The 14,849-nt window shown below is 45.9% G+C and overlaps 1 non-coding gene and 1 pseudogene across 1 annotated transcript; both read left to right on the top strand.

Moving 5' to 3' along the window:
- The first annotated feature begins 1,514 nt into the window (after nt 1–1,514).
- Nucleotides 1,515–5,084, top strand: LOC146183294 (uncharacterized; annotated as a pseudogene).
- Nucleotides 5,085–13,117: 8,033 nt separating this feature from the next.
- Nucleotides 13,118–13,194, top strand: TRNAK-UUU (transfer RNA lysine (anticodon UUU)). The gene has a single exon. It is a non-coding gene; the product is annotated as a tRNA-Lys (tRNA).
- The last annotated feature ends 1,655 nt before the right edge of the window (nt 13,195–14,849 follow it).

The raw sequence follows: 14,849 nt of genomic DNA on the forward strand, positions 1-14,849 counted from the left end.
AAGCAACGATCGGGTGTCAAATTGGTCAGATCCCCTCGACTGTCGCGAACTGACACGTTTTTGTGGCTCTTGCAGACACCGTCGTGCGTAGACGTTTAGCGAACACATCGTAGTGCGTGTACGATCACTTTCACGAGCTCTAACCCCCCCCTCCCCTCGTTGGGGAAAAAAAAAAGCAGGATACCTTTATCACCGAGTAGCTACAAGGACTGGTTTGCTGCCTATGCGGTTATATCCCGACCTTGAGCAACTGCTAACCATCCCTGGGCGCACCCATCCTGATTTGTATCCTGCTCATTATAAGCAGTGTCCGATGATCGGTTCTGAGGCCGATTTTTTACACTTTTTCAAGTGAATTTGCCGAAAATAAAAGGTATATAGCATTTTAGCGCGTCATACTAGTATCTTTAGCGTGCACAGGCTCAGTTTGTGCATTCGATATATACCGTGCGGAGCTGCGCAATTCAGTTCCTTTAAATAACCGTAGCATGTTTGCCAGGAAATGTTTTAGACATCTATCCAATATGCATGTTCAGAGTACAGGTGCACCAAAAGTAACACTGAGCACACATGGGGTGGAAGAACTGCTTTCCAGCGTGGTCAATCAGCCCACGTAGACAGAGAGGCGAGGGTCTTGCAAGCACATCTTGCAGTTTTGATGGTCGCGTTACTGTTGGAGTTGGCATATGCACACTGCTTCCATCAGTGTTCTTCAGTGGTACTTTCCTGATTACCCTTTTCTATTTGGCTTTAGGAGCCTTCAGAACAGCAAGCACCTGCATCGCGCACTTCTAGTGGAGAATGCGCACAAAGTTCGCAATCGGACAGTGACTCCACGACTGATCTTGTAAGTGTGCTTTTGTAAATGTTTTATATTTGGGTAGTTTGTGGGCAAATGTTTAGTTTTTTTTTTTATTTAAGTTCAGAGTTGATCTCATTGTGACTAAATCTCATCTTTGTCACAGCTGGTGTCATCACAACAGCCAGCACCCACGAGGCATGCCCAGAGTAGCAGACATCTTGAAAGTTCAGATTTAAGCTTGGAAAGTGACTCTGCCAGCGACCGTGTAAATATTTTCTTGGGAATTCTTGGAGGATGTTTGTAAACAGCTTATACAAGTTTGAGACTGAATTGTGGTTCTAAATGTAAACAGCACGATTGCACTCATTCTGCTTTGCTGTAGGTGCCAAAACTATGATGAAAATAGCTTTCATGATTGCCTGTCCGCTTTGCTTTAGGTGTCTTCAGGACACCGAACACCTGTGTCACATACATCTGGGGAAGAATGTGCACAAAGTTCACTTTCGGACAGCAACTCTACAAGTGAAAAGGTTTGTAGCGGCAAACTTGGCCAAACTTCAGGCTTCAATTATTGTGACTCTAAACATCCTTCTTTCTTAGGTGATTTGAACTGCAGTGACATTTTCCTATTCTTTTGCTCTATCTATGCCAGGTGTCTCCAGAAGAGCAAGCATTCACTGTGCATGCTAGCAAAGATCTACAAATTTCGGACATGAGCTGTGACAGCGACTCTACAAATGGCATCGTAAGTATTCTTAAAAGTAGTTTTGTGAGATATCCATGTTAACTGCCTAGAACCATGCAGAGAGGGCTGGGTAAACCTCTATGAAGAAACTACTACCAAATACCAGCTGCTGTTCTAAGGCTTACCCAATGCTTCTCAATAAGTAATATGATACCCTAGCAGGCAGCCTAGCAAATAAGTTAAATTCTATAGTTGGTTTGGTTTGTGGGCTTTACCATCCCAAACCAACTCTGGCTACTAGGGCCGTAGTTTAGTGCTTTGGAAATTTCGATCACCTAGGTTTCTTGTGCACTGACATTGCATAGTACACTGCACAGTAACACACGTGTGCTTTGCTTTTTGCCCTGCAACCAAAAGCGGCTCTGCGACCAAGATTTGGTCCTGCATCTTTGGGTTCAGCAGTCAAGTGTTGTAACCGCTGAGCCGCTGGGATTACTAATTGGGAACCGTGAAAGCAGAATTCTTAGTTTTCCAGCTGCTACTGGGTTCACATAATTAAACACTTTAGTATACAGCCCAACATCACTTTTGTGCCTATCGAGAGTTGTCTTGTGCCCCAAAATATTTACATAAAGAACCTAACTTCTGCCCCTGCATTTGACAATGGGTGGCCTGGAAAGATGAATATTGGTAAAGAGGCTTTGCACAAGTTGGGCAGTCCATGCAGGGGTAACTGAACTTAATAAAATTTCACTGCTGTTTAGAGATACAGCGAGGTGAAGCATCGAGTTTTGTTCATTTCATTTCGATGGAGGGCCGAAAACACAAAAACAATTCCCTTCTTTTGAGCATTCCCTTATGTAACATAGCTAACATTCTGATTGGTTTTGTTTTCTTGAAAACAAAATATTGTCATTGCCCCGCCGGGGTGGTGCAGTGGTAAGACGCCCGACTACTGTGCCGGAGTTCCCGGGTTCGAGCCCGACCCCGGCGGCTGCGTTTCGATGGAGGCGAAACGAAGTGGCGTCCGTGTGCTGTGCGATGTCAGCGCACGTTAAAGATCCCCAGGTGGTCGAAATTACTCCGTAGCCCTCCACTACGGCTCCTCTTTCTCTCTTTCCACTTTCATTCCCACCTTCCTCCCTTCCCTTACGGCGCGGTTCGGGTGTCCACAGAGCAAGTGTGACAGTTACTGCGCCTTTCCCTTCCTGTGAACCAATTTAACTTTAACTTTGCCTCACATAGTCTTGAACATGATTTGCAATGCCCTGAAAGGACAAAGTGCAAAGCTCGTGCTGAAATTTTGCCCCGGCTATATTTGAAGGTATAAATGAGTTTCACTGTTATGCAGTACATTATAATAAATACTATCACTTTTCCAGGACTCGTGCACTGAAGACGAGGGACTCAATGAAAACGAGTGTCCACCAAGGCAAGAGCATGACAACCTGGGAAGACCCTTTGCTTGTTTATTTGAAGAGGTTATCCAGGACCATGCTGTTGTATCCAAGGGAGAATTGCTGCTAATGGCACTAAAGTTTTCCATCAGCAGCAGCCTCAGCTTTACAGGCTTTTCAAACCTTGTCAAAATGTTAAATTGTACCTTCAGTCGACCAATTTTGCCTGAGTCGCGCTACATGATTGGTCAGGCATTGCAAGATGCAAGCAGTAGTATGACTTTTCATTTTTACTGCGTGCATTGGTTTTATTACATTGGCCTTCTGGAGAGCAAATGTCAATCCTTTACATGTCCACATTGCACCAAAGTATGCAATGTGTCTAGCCTATCGGAGGCGCCATTCTTTGTAACTTTTGAGGTACGCTCACAGTTGCAAAATATTTTGAAATCCGAAGAGTTCTTAGATTTAACTCAGCCCCTTCCATCGACAGACACTCTCACGGATATAGTAGATGGGGAAATGTATAGAAGCTTTGTTGCGGCTACTGCTGACTGCGGCCATAGAGTGAGCATGACACTTAACACTGATGGTGCTCCAGTGTTTTCCTCATCATCGACTGCCATCTGGCCTATCCAGCTAACTGTGAATGAACTTCCTCCCACAGTTTGAATGAAGAAGATAGTATTGGCAGCACTGTGGTTTGGAAAGTCAAAACCAAAAATGGATATATTTCAAAACGTTTTCGTTCACCAGATCAATGATTTGTCTGTGCAGGGATTCAAATTGCTGTACAAGGGTGCCACACAAGTTTTCAAAGCATTCTGTATATGCTGTGCTGTAGATTCAGTGGCTAGAGCCCCAATGCAGGGAATACTACAGTTCAATGGTTATTATGGGTGCAACTGGTGTTTGCATCCAGGGGAGCGACATGGGGGCTCTATCAAATATCCTACTAGGAAAGATGACCCTCCAGAAAGGACAGAAATGCAGATGATTAAAGATATGGAAGAAGTCCTTGAACCGGCACAGTAGTTAGAGGTGTTAAAACTGCATCACCTCTAATCAACATTGATCATTTTGACATAGTCTGGGGGTTTGTACCAGACTATATGCATTGTGTGCTTCTGGGAGTTTGACATCAATTTCTAGAATATTGGCTTGAAGGTACAAAGGAAGACTACTACATTGGGAACAAGCTATCAGAATTAGACAAAAAACTTCTTGAAATGAGGCCACCTAAGGATGTTGGTAGATTACCAAGGTCTATGAAAGAAAGTTCTGGAAAGCGAAGGAACTAGAGAGTTGGATTCTCTACTATAGCATGCCTGTCTTGGAGGACTTCTTGGGTGTTCGATACCTTCGCCACTGGGCGCTTTTGGTTGAATCCTTGCACATGATGTTACAGAAGAAGATCTTCATCTCTGACATCGATGAAATTGATTTATTAGTGCTAGAATTTACGGTCAAGGCAGAACATTTGTACGGAAAAAGTAGCATGACCTACAATGTCCATCAATTGGGTCATCTTGTGAAGAGCGTGCGTCTGTGGGGGCCTTTATGGGCCCATTCTGCATTTCCTTTTGAATCTGGAAATGGCTATCTTAAAGCTCGTATAAAGGCAGCTAATGGTATTCCTCAGCAAATTTGTCGAGCTATGGCATTGCAAACTGCAGTGTCCAAACTCAGTGACCTCACAGACAACACAAAGGTCATGCATTACTGCACCTCATTAGAGAACCATATCACTCAAAAGGCTGTTGCAGTTTGTGGAGAGGGAGTGCGGTTCTTTGGAAGGGGAATGCCATTCATCGCACATGATGGTGCCCTGCGATATTCCGAACAATTTTCTTCCCAGGCTCTTCAGCATAAGCGCATGATTATGGACAAGTCCAATTTGACAACCTCTGGATATAGTGCCAACAAAAAAACAAATAACTCCGTTGTCAAACTTTCTGATGGAACTTATGGTAGGATAGAGAAGATTATCCATGATGGCTCAGCCTTCCTTATCTTGAAACCACTAAAATGCTTGCCAGCCACCTATTTCCCAAGAACTCGACAAAACCATTTTTATCAAGTATCAGAGGATCAGCAGTATGCACAGGTTGTTTCGGTCTCTCAAGTTTCAAGTATCTGCACATTCATGGCACCTCGGAAGAAGTTTGTTGTGACTGTCCCTAGTGCTCTCAATCTCTAAAGTAATGAAGTAAAGGCACAGGATTTAGTATTATAGTAGAACCTAATAAAGGAGCTATGAGAATGGAAAAGTACATTGCAGCACATATCTACGGCTTCCAATACACATGCATGTTTTCCTCTCTGTCAGGCATGTAGGGATTGTAGCATGCCTACTTTTCTCTTTTGTTGAAAGAACGTCCTGCCTCAGATCCAGACTTTAATGCTAGTTTTCTTTTTTTTTAACGAACCTTATTGCTTCTTTAACGGTACTTTCAATTCTACCACAAATTTAAGTTAGGACAGGGGATTGTAACAGGTGGTAGCCAGCCGCTCGACCGCTTGTTCGGAGCAGGATGGCATGTAATGAATACAAGATATGTTAGAGTGTCTACGATTAAGTAAAAAAAAATTATGTTACTATAGTCTCGATTCAGCTGTATGGCTTGAGAAACAGCTCATCATTCGAGGTTCAACAGCTCAGTAGACATCATTATGACACAAATAAGTGAATAAAGTGTATGGAATGACAGACGGGCTTTACAAATTACATTTACAGGGGTGGGCGAACCGCATAGCTGGTACTTCGGCATCAGATGCCGCTTCTCGGCACGTGGTAGATGTGCGTATCTGCAAGTCGCTCATACAAATTTTCTCTGGTGGGGAAGTCGTGGCAAACTGTGTAGGGTGCTGGTGTCGCTTAGGTTGCTAAAAAAAATGCACCGTGAGCTCCTCATGCATGTGGTCCGACTATGACACAAGGACAGCCGCTAGCATGTCGGGATCCCAAGGAGAGCTAGAGGTCCACAGCGGACAACCATCTGAGCTAAAATAAACTGACAGGGCAGGCAAGGAGAGCAGTTTACAGTTAAAATTCTTCAGTAGAGCTGAGGGGGGTAGCGATGAAAAAAGAAAAACGTCGGTCTGGGGTCGGACAAATGAAACCGCCCAGGAAGAGAAAGTAGCAGCATAAGAGTGGAAGGAAAGGAACGAGCTGAGAGGGAGGAAAAAATAGTGAAAGACCGCAAAAAAAAAGTTGTCATTGCCAGAACATTTCGCGAAACTAAGCAGGAAACTAGTAAATGCGCAATTAAAATGCTGCATTCCCAGTGATTGCTCTTTGCATATTACTTGTGCGCATGCAAGCTATCGTAGACGGAAATATAGACCAAAGGACAGCTACAGTAAAAATTATGCAATGATCAAGTGCATCCATGAGCGAACTCCGAACTAATATCAATGCATTCGAAAGGGCCGGGTGGAAGGCTCACGGTGTCAGATGCAGAGCAGGCTGAAGGTTCTTCAAATGGGCTAGCAAAGGCAATCGCAGTAGAACGAAATAGGTGTCGATGTTCATGCGAAACGTTAGTGAGCAGGACCGCTGACTGTCCTTGGCGAAGGTGGATGAGGGTTCAGATTGTACAGATACCATGTGTAAACAAAAGTGAATGATTTTCCTCGGCGAGCACTGTCCCATCACCTAGACATTCGCAGGTGACACGCTCAAAAACACTGCCCAGGGGGAATCGTAACACTGTGCGCGGAAATTCTAAGCGCTGAACAAGACTGTTGAATGGCCAAGTCACGATTTGTGTTCTCATTTGAAAATGTGACGGTGTGTAGCCTAAGGTCCAATAACAGCTTCAGACTCCCACAGAAAATCCACGCTAAGTACCAAGTAGCGCGAACACTCCTGAAGCACAAGGCACTTAACAAAACGTGGTGTCGTGAATTTGCACCCGAGCCTTGCACTGTCCTGTCGGGGTGACTACGTGTCCACCAGCAGTGCGAATTGGTGTGCTGGACCATAGAGTCATAACTTTTCGAAGAAGCTTGGCCAGTTTGGCATGTAGAATACAGAAGTTCGCTCCAGTGTACACTAACACACTTAACTTGTGTTTATTCAAAACTACAGTTATGTCAAGCTACGGGCGGTTATGCATTTCCGATGTTTTCGTAGGGCCCATGGCAGTTGACATCAATGTTGTCGGGGGGACTTCGTGATGACTTCTAGTGACCCCCCTCCCCCGAGGCCATAGTCTTAGTTTCCCCTGCGGGTGCTAGGGGATCGTCGAGGTGCCCCACATGAGAAAGTCTGGGATGAGGCAGCAAAGAGGAGATTGTGATAGCCGCCGCTGAGAATATAGACGCTGTTCAGCGACATACTCTTCGATTTCCCTGGGTCGTCCAAAGGGTGGTTGTCGAGCGATGGGGGCAAAACCCTGCAGGCCTAGTTCACGATAGAGGCTCTGTCGAAAGAGATGGCCAGGCTCGCCACAGTGATAATACAGGGGCCATCGATCGGGAGCACGCCAGATGTCTGATCTTTGCCAAGGTGGTCGTTGACTGGAAGTGTACTGGGTCGGCTGCACGCATGGCAGAGGATCTTGAGATACAGGAGAAATTAGTGCCGGAGCTGGTGCAGTAGACAAAGGCAGCGTTGGATCTTGTCGTACAGAGACAAATGGCTCTGATAATGGGGCAGAACGTGCCAAAATATCCACGTATGTTGGAACTCTGCACTCTGCTGAGTAAGACTAGGTCATCACCCAGTGACAGGCCTGATGGCTTGATGTACCTCGTCGCGAATGATAGCACTAAAGGCGCCCTGCAGTTGAGGCACACTGCAAAGCTTTTGCAGTTCGTCTCGCACCACAGAGCGAATGAGTTCGCGGAACGATTCATTGGTGACTCTATAAGCCGGAAGCGACTCAATAGGGGATGTAGCGAAATATGGTCTATTGTAAGCATTCGCCCGCTGCTGAAAGACCTTCTCCATTGTCGATGCTTTTGACAGGAAATCGGCCACTGTTGCCGGAGGACTGCGCACAAAGCCAGCAAACAGCTCTTCTTTTACACCGCACATTAAGTGGCGCAGTTTCGTGCCCTCCCACATGGTGTGATCGGCACGGCGGAACACTCGCGTCATATCTTCAACATACATTGTGACGGTTTCATTTGGCATCTTGAAACGGGACTGGATTGCCCGCTTAGCTCGTTCTTAGCGGTCTGGACTAATGTAGTCGTGTAGAATTCGACGCCAAAATTCATACCAGGAAGACAAATCGCTTCGCGGTTCTCATACCACGTGTGAGCGCCGTCTTTGAGGCTGAAGAAGATGTACCTAAGCTTCGCAGTGTCATCCCAGAGATTAAAAGCAGACTCACTTGAACTGGGAGAGCCAGTCTTCTACTTCTTCCTCCGATTTACCGTAGAATGACTTCGGTACTCGCGAAGTGTGCAGGGTGTAAAGTGTACCTTGCACAGGGTGTTGAGGGGCAGCTGCAGCGGCTGGCTCGAGTTGCTGTGGCGCCACACCTTGCATAGCTGTTCGGAGGGCAGGCCCCGAGATTGACTCCAAAGGTCCGTCTTCGAGTGAGAGGCCAAGGTTCCTTTGGCTAACACGATGGATTGGTGTCGCAACAAGAGCAGAGGTAGAGTCCAGGTCGACAGGAGGAGTGCGGGACATAAGTACTGAGCCACTACCCAGCAAAGCACCACCAAATAAGTCACAAATATCTAAAATAGACAGCTCAATTGACAGAGACAGGCTTGTGGTGAGCACTCGTAGTTCACAACTGCACGAGCTCTTCTTTCTCTGCCAGCTGGTAAACCAGGTGGCAATATATTGTCTTTTATGCTCTCTGGAAATCAGTTTGGTCTACTTGGTCAGATGTGTTAGTCTATAAAATGCTTGTCGCTCAAATCTGTTTCATATATACAGCTCTGTGTTTAATTGAAACCCTAAATTAAGTGTTATTGATATTGCAATAATTCTTTTTGCAAATTCTGTTTGTTTCACTGTACCTCTCTACTGTATCAAAACCCTTAACTAGGGTTAATGACGTGATAATAAAGCAGTCTCACAAACTATTCATAAGAAACAAGTGTGACGATGTTCATATTTTGGTAAATTGCTATTGACCACATTTGCTGTTGAATGCAAGAGCAAGAGAGTCAATCTTATTCATGGAACATCTTCTCTACTCCAGCAAGGAGCATGAAGGGTCGGCTTGATGAAGCCATTTGCTCCACCCTTCCATATGTTTGTATATAATTAGTTGTACATCTTTCACTAGCATTTTGGTATAAAGTGTGCTGATATTAGATTGTGAACACTATTTCATTGCTGTATGTGTTTAAAAACCACCAGTCTGTAACTGTTATAATTGTGTTAATAAAAGAAACGCTTTCCTTGAAAATATTTCTCATGTATAGAAAGCAGATTAGTCTTCATGCATACATAAATTTAATGATGTTGAATTTGTTGCCAGTGTTGCCATAATTTTACCAAGTCTCAGTATCTGAAATTTCACTGAAATTAGCATTAATTGAGTTATATGTAAACAGCAACACGATCACACATGTAAATGACATTTTAAATATTGATACAACTACTTAATTTACCTTTGATGACCAAGAAAAAGGAACTTTAAATTTTCTTGATCCCGATTAGACACACCTACTTTGGCTGATTGAACTTGCCTGGTTTCCAATTAGGACCAATTGTTTCTAACTGGAACCAGCTGGATCTACAGCTGGGACCAGTGGGATCTCCAATTGGGACCAGCTGAGAATCTTACTGGAACCAGCTGAATGTCCAGTTGGATTCGGCCTACTTTCTTACTGGAACCGATGAGATTTCTAGTTGGAACCAATTAAGTTGCCAAGTGGTCATATGCATGCTAACTATGTTCACTGACACTTTCTGTTACCATTTAGAATTCCAATAAGCAGAATAAATGCCAGCTGGCAAGACCAACTGGACAAACTATTCCCCATTGGAGCCCACTAACTCTACTTGGTTCCAGTTAATGCCAGCTGGAATTCCAATTGGAACCAGTGGACTTTTTCAGCTGGGATGAGTACCAATGACAAAGAGCACGAACGCTGACTCGTGCGGCAATCACCGTCGTCGACTTCTCGGACTCGCGGAGTCGCAGGGAACGCAGGCAGGCTCAAGCAACTACGAACACGTGACGCCGTGTTGAGAATAAAAGCAACAAAACTAAAAAGCAACTGCTTCGCTTCTCACCTCACCACCACTCCCCCCTCACCTCCCCTTTCTCCCTGTTTTGCAGCGTACACACTTCTCTGTCCGCCCTTGTTCTGAGTTCGGCCTTGCTCCTTCCACGGTTAAGCTCCCATAGCAGTCAAAAGACGGGACGACCAAGGGGTGTCGGGGGGGGGGGGGGGAGGTGAAGGAGGAGGCACCGCTTTTTGTAAGAAGATAAGATGCTCCCAACTTTCGACGATTCCCCACCTCCTCAGGGGGAAAACGGGGGGGTCCTTTTGTGGTAGCTCTTGAAAGGACATCGGATGGGAAGTAGAAACAAAGCCGCACCCAGCTTGAAACCGGTTGCCATCATAAAAAAAAGAAGAAACAAGCGGCAAACTTTTTTTTTGCTTGAGCTGCAGGGACGAAATGGTGTAAAGTCATGCGAAAGAGACTAACGTCTTCCGTGCGGGTGATTGCGCAGGGTATATTTAAGCCATGCGGTTTCAGATAGCATAAATCCCGAAGTTACCCTCCTTTTACACTCTTTTTTTTTAGAGTGTGAATTAAATGAAAAAAAAAATGCTTCATGAAACACTAAACACCCTAGCCATTTGAAGCTGCCCGAGCGTGTTGTTAGCTAGAGAAGCATTCTTCTTGGCATACCCCCCGACCCGGCCTCCGTGGCGCAATCGGCTAGCGCGTTCAGCTGTTAACCGAAAGGTTGGAGGAACGAGTCCTCCCGGTGGCGGCATTTTTTGGTTGCAGCTGTAGTGAAGTAGTTGTCACGGTGCAGCACAAGCAAGTTTGGTTATTTGAGAGAAATGCACACATCTGACATTTTACTTTGTTGCTGTAGTCTCGTGGATTAAATGAAAAAAATGCTTCATGAAATACTAAACACCCTAGCCATTTGAAGATGCCCGAGCGTGTTGTTAGATAGAGAAGCTTTCTTCTTGGCATAGCTCCCGACCAGGCCTCTGTGACGCAATTGGCTAGCGCGTTCAGCTGTTAACCGAAAGGTTGGAGGTCCGACTCCTCCCGGTGGGGGCATTTTTTGGTTGTAGCCGTAGTGTCGTGTTTGTAACGGTGCAGCACAAGCAAGTTTGGTTAGTTGAGAGAAATGCACACATCTGACATTTTACTTTGTTGCTGTAGTCTCGTGGGTTTAATGAAAAAAAATGCTTCATGAAACACTAATCACCCTAGCCCTTTGAAGCTGCCCGAGAGTGTTGTTAGCTAGATCAGCATTCTTCTTGGCATACCCCCCGACCCGGCCTCCGTGGCGCAATCGGCTAGCGCGTTCGACTGTTAACCAAAAGGTTGGAGGTCCGACTCCTCCCGCTGGCGGCATTTTTCGGATCTAGCTGCAATGTAGTAGTTGTCACTGTGCAGCACAAGCAAGTTTATTTAATTGAGAGAAACACACACATGTGACATTCTATGTTGTTGCTGCAGTCACGTGGGTTAAATGAAAAAAATGCTTCATGAAACACTAAAAGCTCTAGCCATTTGAAGCTGCCCGAGCGTGTTGTTAGCTAGAGAAGCATTCTTCTTGGCATACCCCCGACCCGGCCATCGTGGCGCAATCGGCTAGCGCGTTCGGCTGTTAACCGAAAGGTTGGAGCATCGAGTCCTCCGGTGGCGGCATTTTCGGTTGTAGCTGTAGTGTAGTAGCTGTCACGGTGCAGCACAAGCAAGTTTGGTTAGTTGAGAGAAACGCACACATCTGACATTTTACTTTTTTGCTGTAGTCCCGTGGAATAAATGAAAAAAAAAAGGCTTCAAGAAACACTAAACAACCTGGCCATTTTGAAGCTGCCCGAGCGTGTTATTAGCTAGAGAAGCATTCTTCTTGTCACACCCCCGACCCGGCCTCAGTGGCACAATCGGCTAGCACGTTCAGCTGTTATCCGAAAGGTCCGACTCCGCCCGGAGGTGGCATTTTTTGGTTGTAGCTGTAGTGTAGTAGTTGTCACGGTGCAGCACAAACAAGTTTGGTTAGTTGAGAGAAATGCACACATCTGACATTTTACTTTGTTGCTGTCGCCTCGTGGATTAAATGAAAAAAAGGCTTCATGAAACACTAAACACCCTAGCCATTTAAGCTGCCCGAGCGTGTTGTTAGCTCGAGAAGCATTCTTCTTGGCATACCCACCGACCCGGTCTCCGTGGCGCAATCGGCTAGCGCGTTCGGCTGTTATCCGAAAAGTTGGAGGTCTGACTCTTCCCGGTGGTTGCATTTTTTGGTTGTAGCTGTAGAGTAGTAGATGTCACTTTGCAGCACAAGCAAGTTTGGGTAACTGAGAGAAACACACACATCACACATTTTTCTTTCTTCCTATAGTTTCGTGGATGAAAAGAAAAAAAAATGCTTCATGAAACACTAAACACCCTAGCCATTTAAGCTGCCCGAGCGTGTTGTTAGCTCGAGAAGCATTCTTCTTGGCATACCCCCGACCCGGCCTCAGTGGCGCAATCGGCTTCCACGTTCAGCTGTTATCCGAAAGGTTGGAGGTCCGACTCCTCCCGGTGGTGGCATTTTTTGGTTGTAGCTGTAGTGTAGTAGTTGTCACGGCGCAGCACAAGCAAGTTTGGTTAGTTGAGAGATGCACACATCTGACATTTTACTTCGTTGCTGTAGTCTCGTGGATTAAATGAAAAAAAGGCTTCATGAAACTCTAAACGCCCTAGCCATTTGAGGCTGCCCGTGCGTGTTGTTAGCTAGAGAAGCATCCTTCTTGGCAAACCCCCCGACCCAGCCTCCGTGGCGCAATCGGCTAGCGCGTTCGGCTTTTAGCCGAAAGGGAGGATCGATCCCTCCCGCTGGCGGCATTTTTGGTTGTAGCTGTAGTGTAGTAGTTCTCACGGTGCACCACAAGCAAGTTTGGTTAATTGAGAAAATGCACACATCTGACATTTTACTTTGTTGCTGTAGTCTCGTGAATTAAATGAAAAAAAAAAATGCTTCATGAAACACTAAACACCCTAGCCATTTGAAGCTGCCCGAGAGTGTTGTTAGCTAGAGAAGCATCCTTCTTGGCATACCCCAAGACCCGGCCTACGTGGCGCAGTCGGCTAGCGCGTTCGGCTTTTAACCGAGCGGTTGGAGGATCGAGTCCTCCCGGTGGCGGCATTTTTGGTTGTAGCTGTAGTGTAGTAGTTCTCAAAGTGCACCACAAGCAAGTTTGGTTAGTTGAGAGAAATGCACACATCTGACATTTTACTTTGTTGCTGTAGTCTCGTGAATTAAATGAAAAAAATGCTTCATGAAACACTAAACACCCTAGCCATTTTAAAGCTGCCCGAGCGTGTTATTAGCTAGAGAAGCATTCTTCTTGGCATACCCGCGACCCGGCCTCAGTGGCGCAATCGGCTTCCACGTTCAGCTGTTATCCGAAAGGTTGGAGGTCCGACTCCTCCCGGTGGTGGCATTTTTTGGTTGTAGCTGTAGTGTAGTAGTTGTCACGGCGCAGCACAAGCAAGTTTTGTTAACCGAGAGAGGCACACACATCTGACATTTTGCTTTGTTGCTGTAGTCTCGTGGACTAAATGAAAAAAATGCTTCATGAAACACTAAACACCCTAGCCATTTGAAGCTGCCCGTGCGTGTTGTTTGCTAGAGAAGCTTTCTTCGTGGTATACCTCCCGACCCGGCCTCCTTAGCGGAATCGGCTAGCGCGTTCGGCTGTTAACCGAAAGGTTGGAGCATCGAGTCTTTCGGTGGCGGCATTTTTCGGTTGTAGCTGTAGTGTAGTAGCTGTCACGGTGCAGCACAAGCAAGTTTGGTTAGTTGAGAGAAATGCACACATCTGACATTTTACTTTTTTGCTGTAGTCCCGTGCAATAAATGAAAAAAAAGGCTTCAAGAAACACTAAACAACCTGGCCATTTTGAAGCTGCCCGAGCGTGTTGTTAGCTCGAGAAGCATTCTTCTTGGCATACCCACCGACCCGGTCTCCGTGGCGCAATCGGCTAGCGCGTTCGGCTGTTATCCGAAAAGTTGGAGGTCTGACTCTTCCCGGTGGTTGCATTTTTTGGTTGTAGCTGTAGTGTAGTAGATGTCACGGTGCAGCACAAGCAAGTTTGGGTAACTGAGAGAAACACACACATCACACATTTTTCTTTCTTCCTATAGTTTCGTGGATGAAAAGAAAAAAAAATGCTTCATGAAACACTAAACACCCTAGTCATTTAAGCTGCCCGAGTGTGTTGTTAGCTAGAGAAGCATTCTTCGAGGCATACCCACGACCCGGCCTCCGTGGCGCAATCGGCTAGCGCGTTCGGCTGTTAACCGAAAGGTTGGAGGTCCGACTCCTCCCGGTGGTGGCATTTTTTTATTGTAGCTGTAGTGTAGTAGTTGTCACGGCGCAGCACAAGCAAGTTTGGTTAGTTGAGAGATGCACACATCTGACATTTTACTTCGTTGCTGTAGTCTCGTGGATTAAATGAAAAAAAGGCTTCATGAAACTCTAAACGCCCTAGCCATTTGAGGCTGCCCGTGCGTGTTGTTAGCTAGAGAAGCATCCTTCTTGGCAAACCCCCCGACCCAGCCTCCGTGGCGCAATCGGCTAGCGCGTTCGGCTTTTAGCCGAAAGGGAGGATCGAGCCCTCCCGCTGGCGGCATTTTTGGTTGTACCTGTAGTGTAGTAGTTCTCACGGTGCACCACAAGCAAGTTTGGTTAATTGACAAAATGCACACATCTGACATTTTACTTTGTTGCTGTAGTCTCGTGAATTAAATGAAAAAAAATGCTTCATGAAACACTAAACACCCTAGCCATTTGAAGC

This window comes from Amblyomma maculatum, chromosome 7 (assembly GCF_055883805.1).
Source record: "Amblyomma maculatum isolate TAMU_Amacu chromosome 7, ASM5588380v1, whole genome shotgun sequence".
NCBI lineage: Eukaryota > Metazoa > Arthropoda > Arachnida > Ixodida > Ixodidae > Amblyomma > Amblyomma maculatum.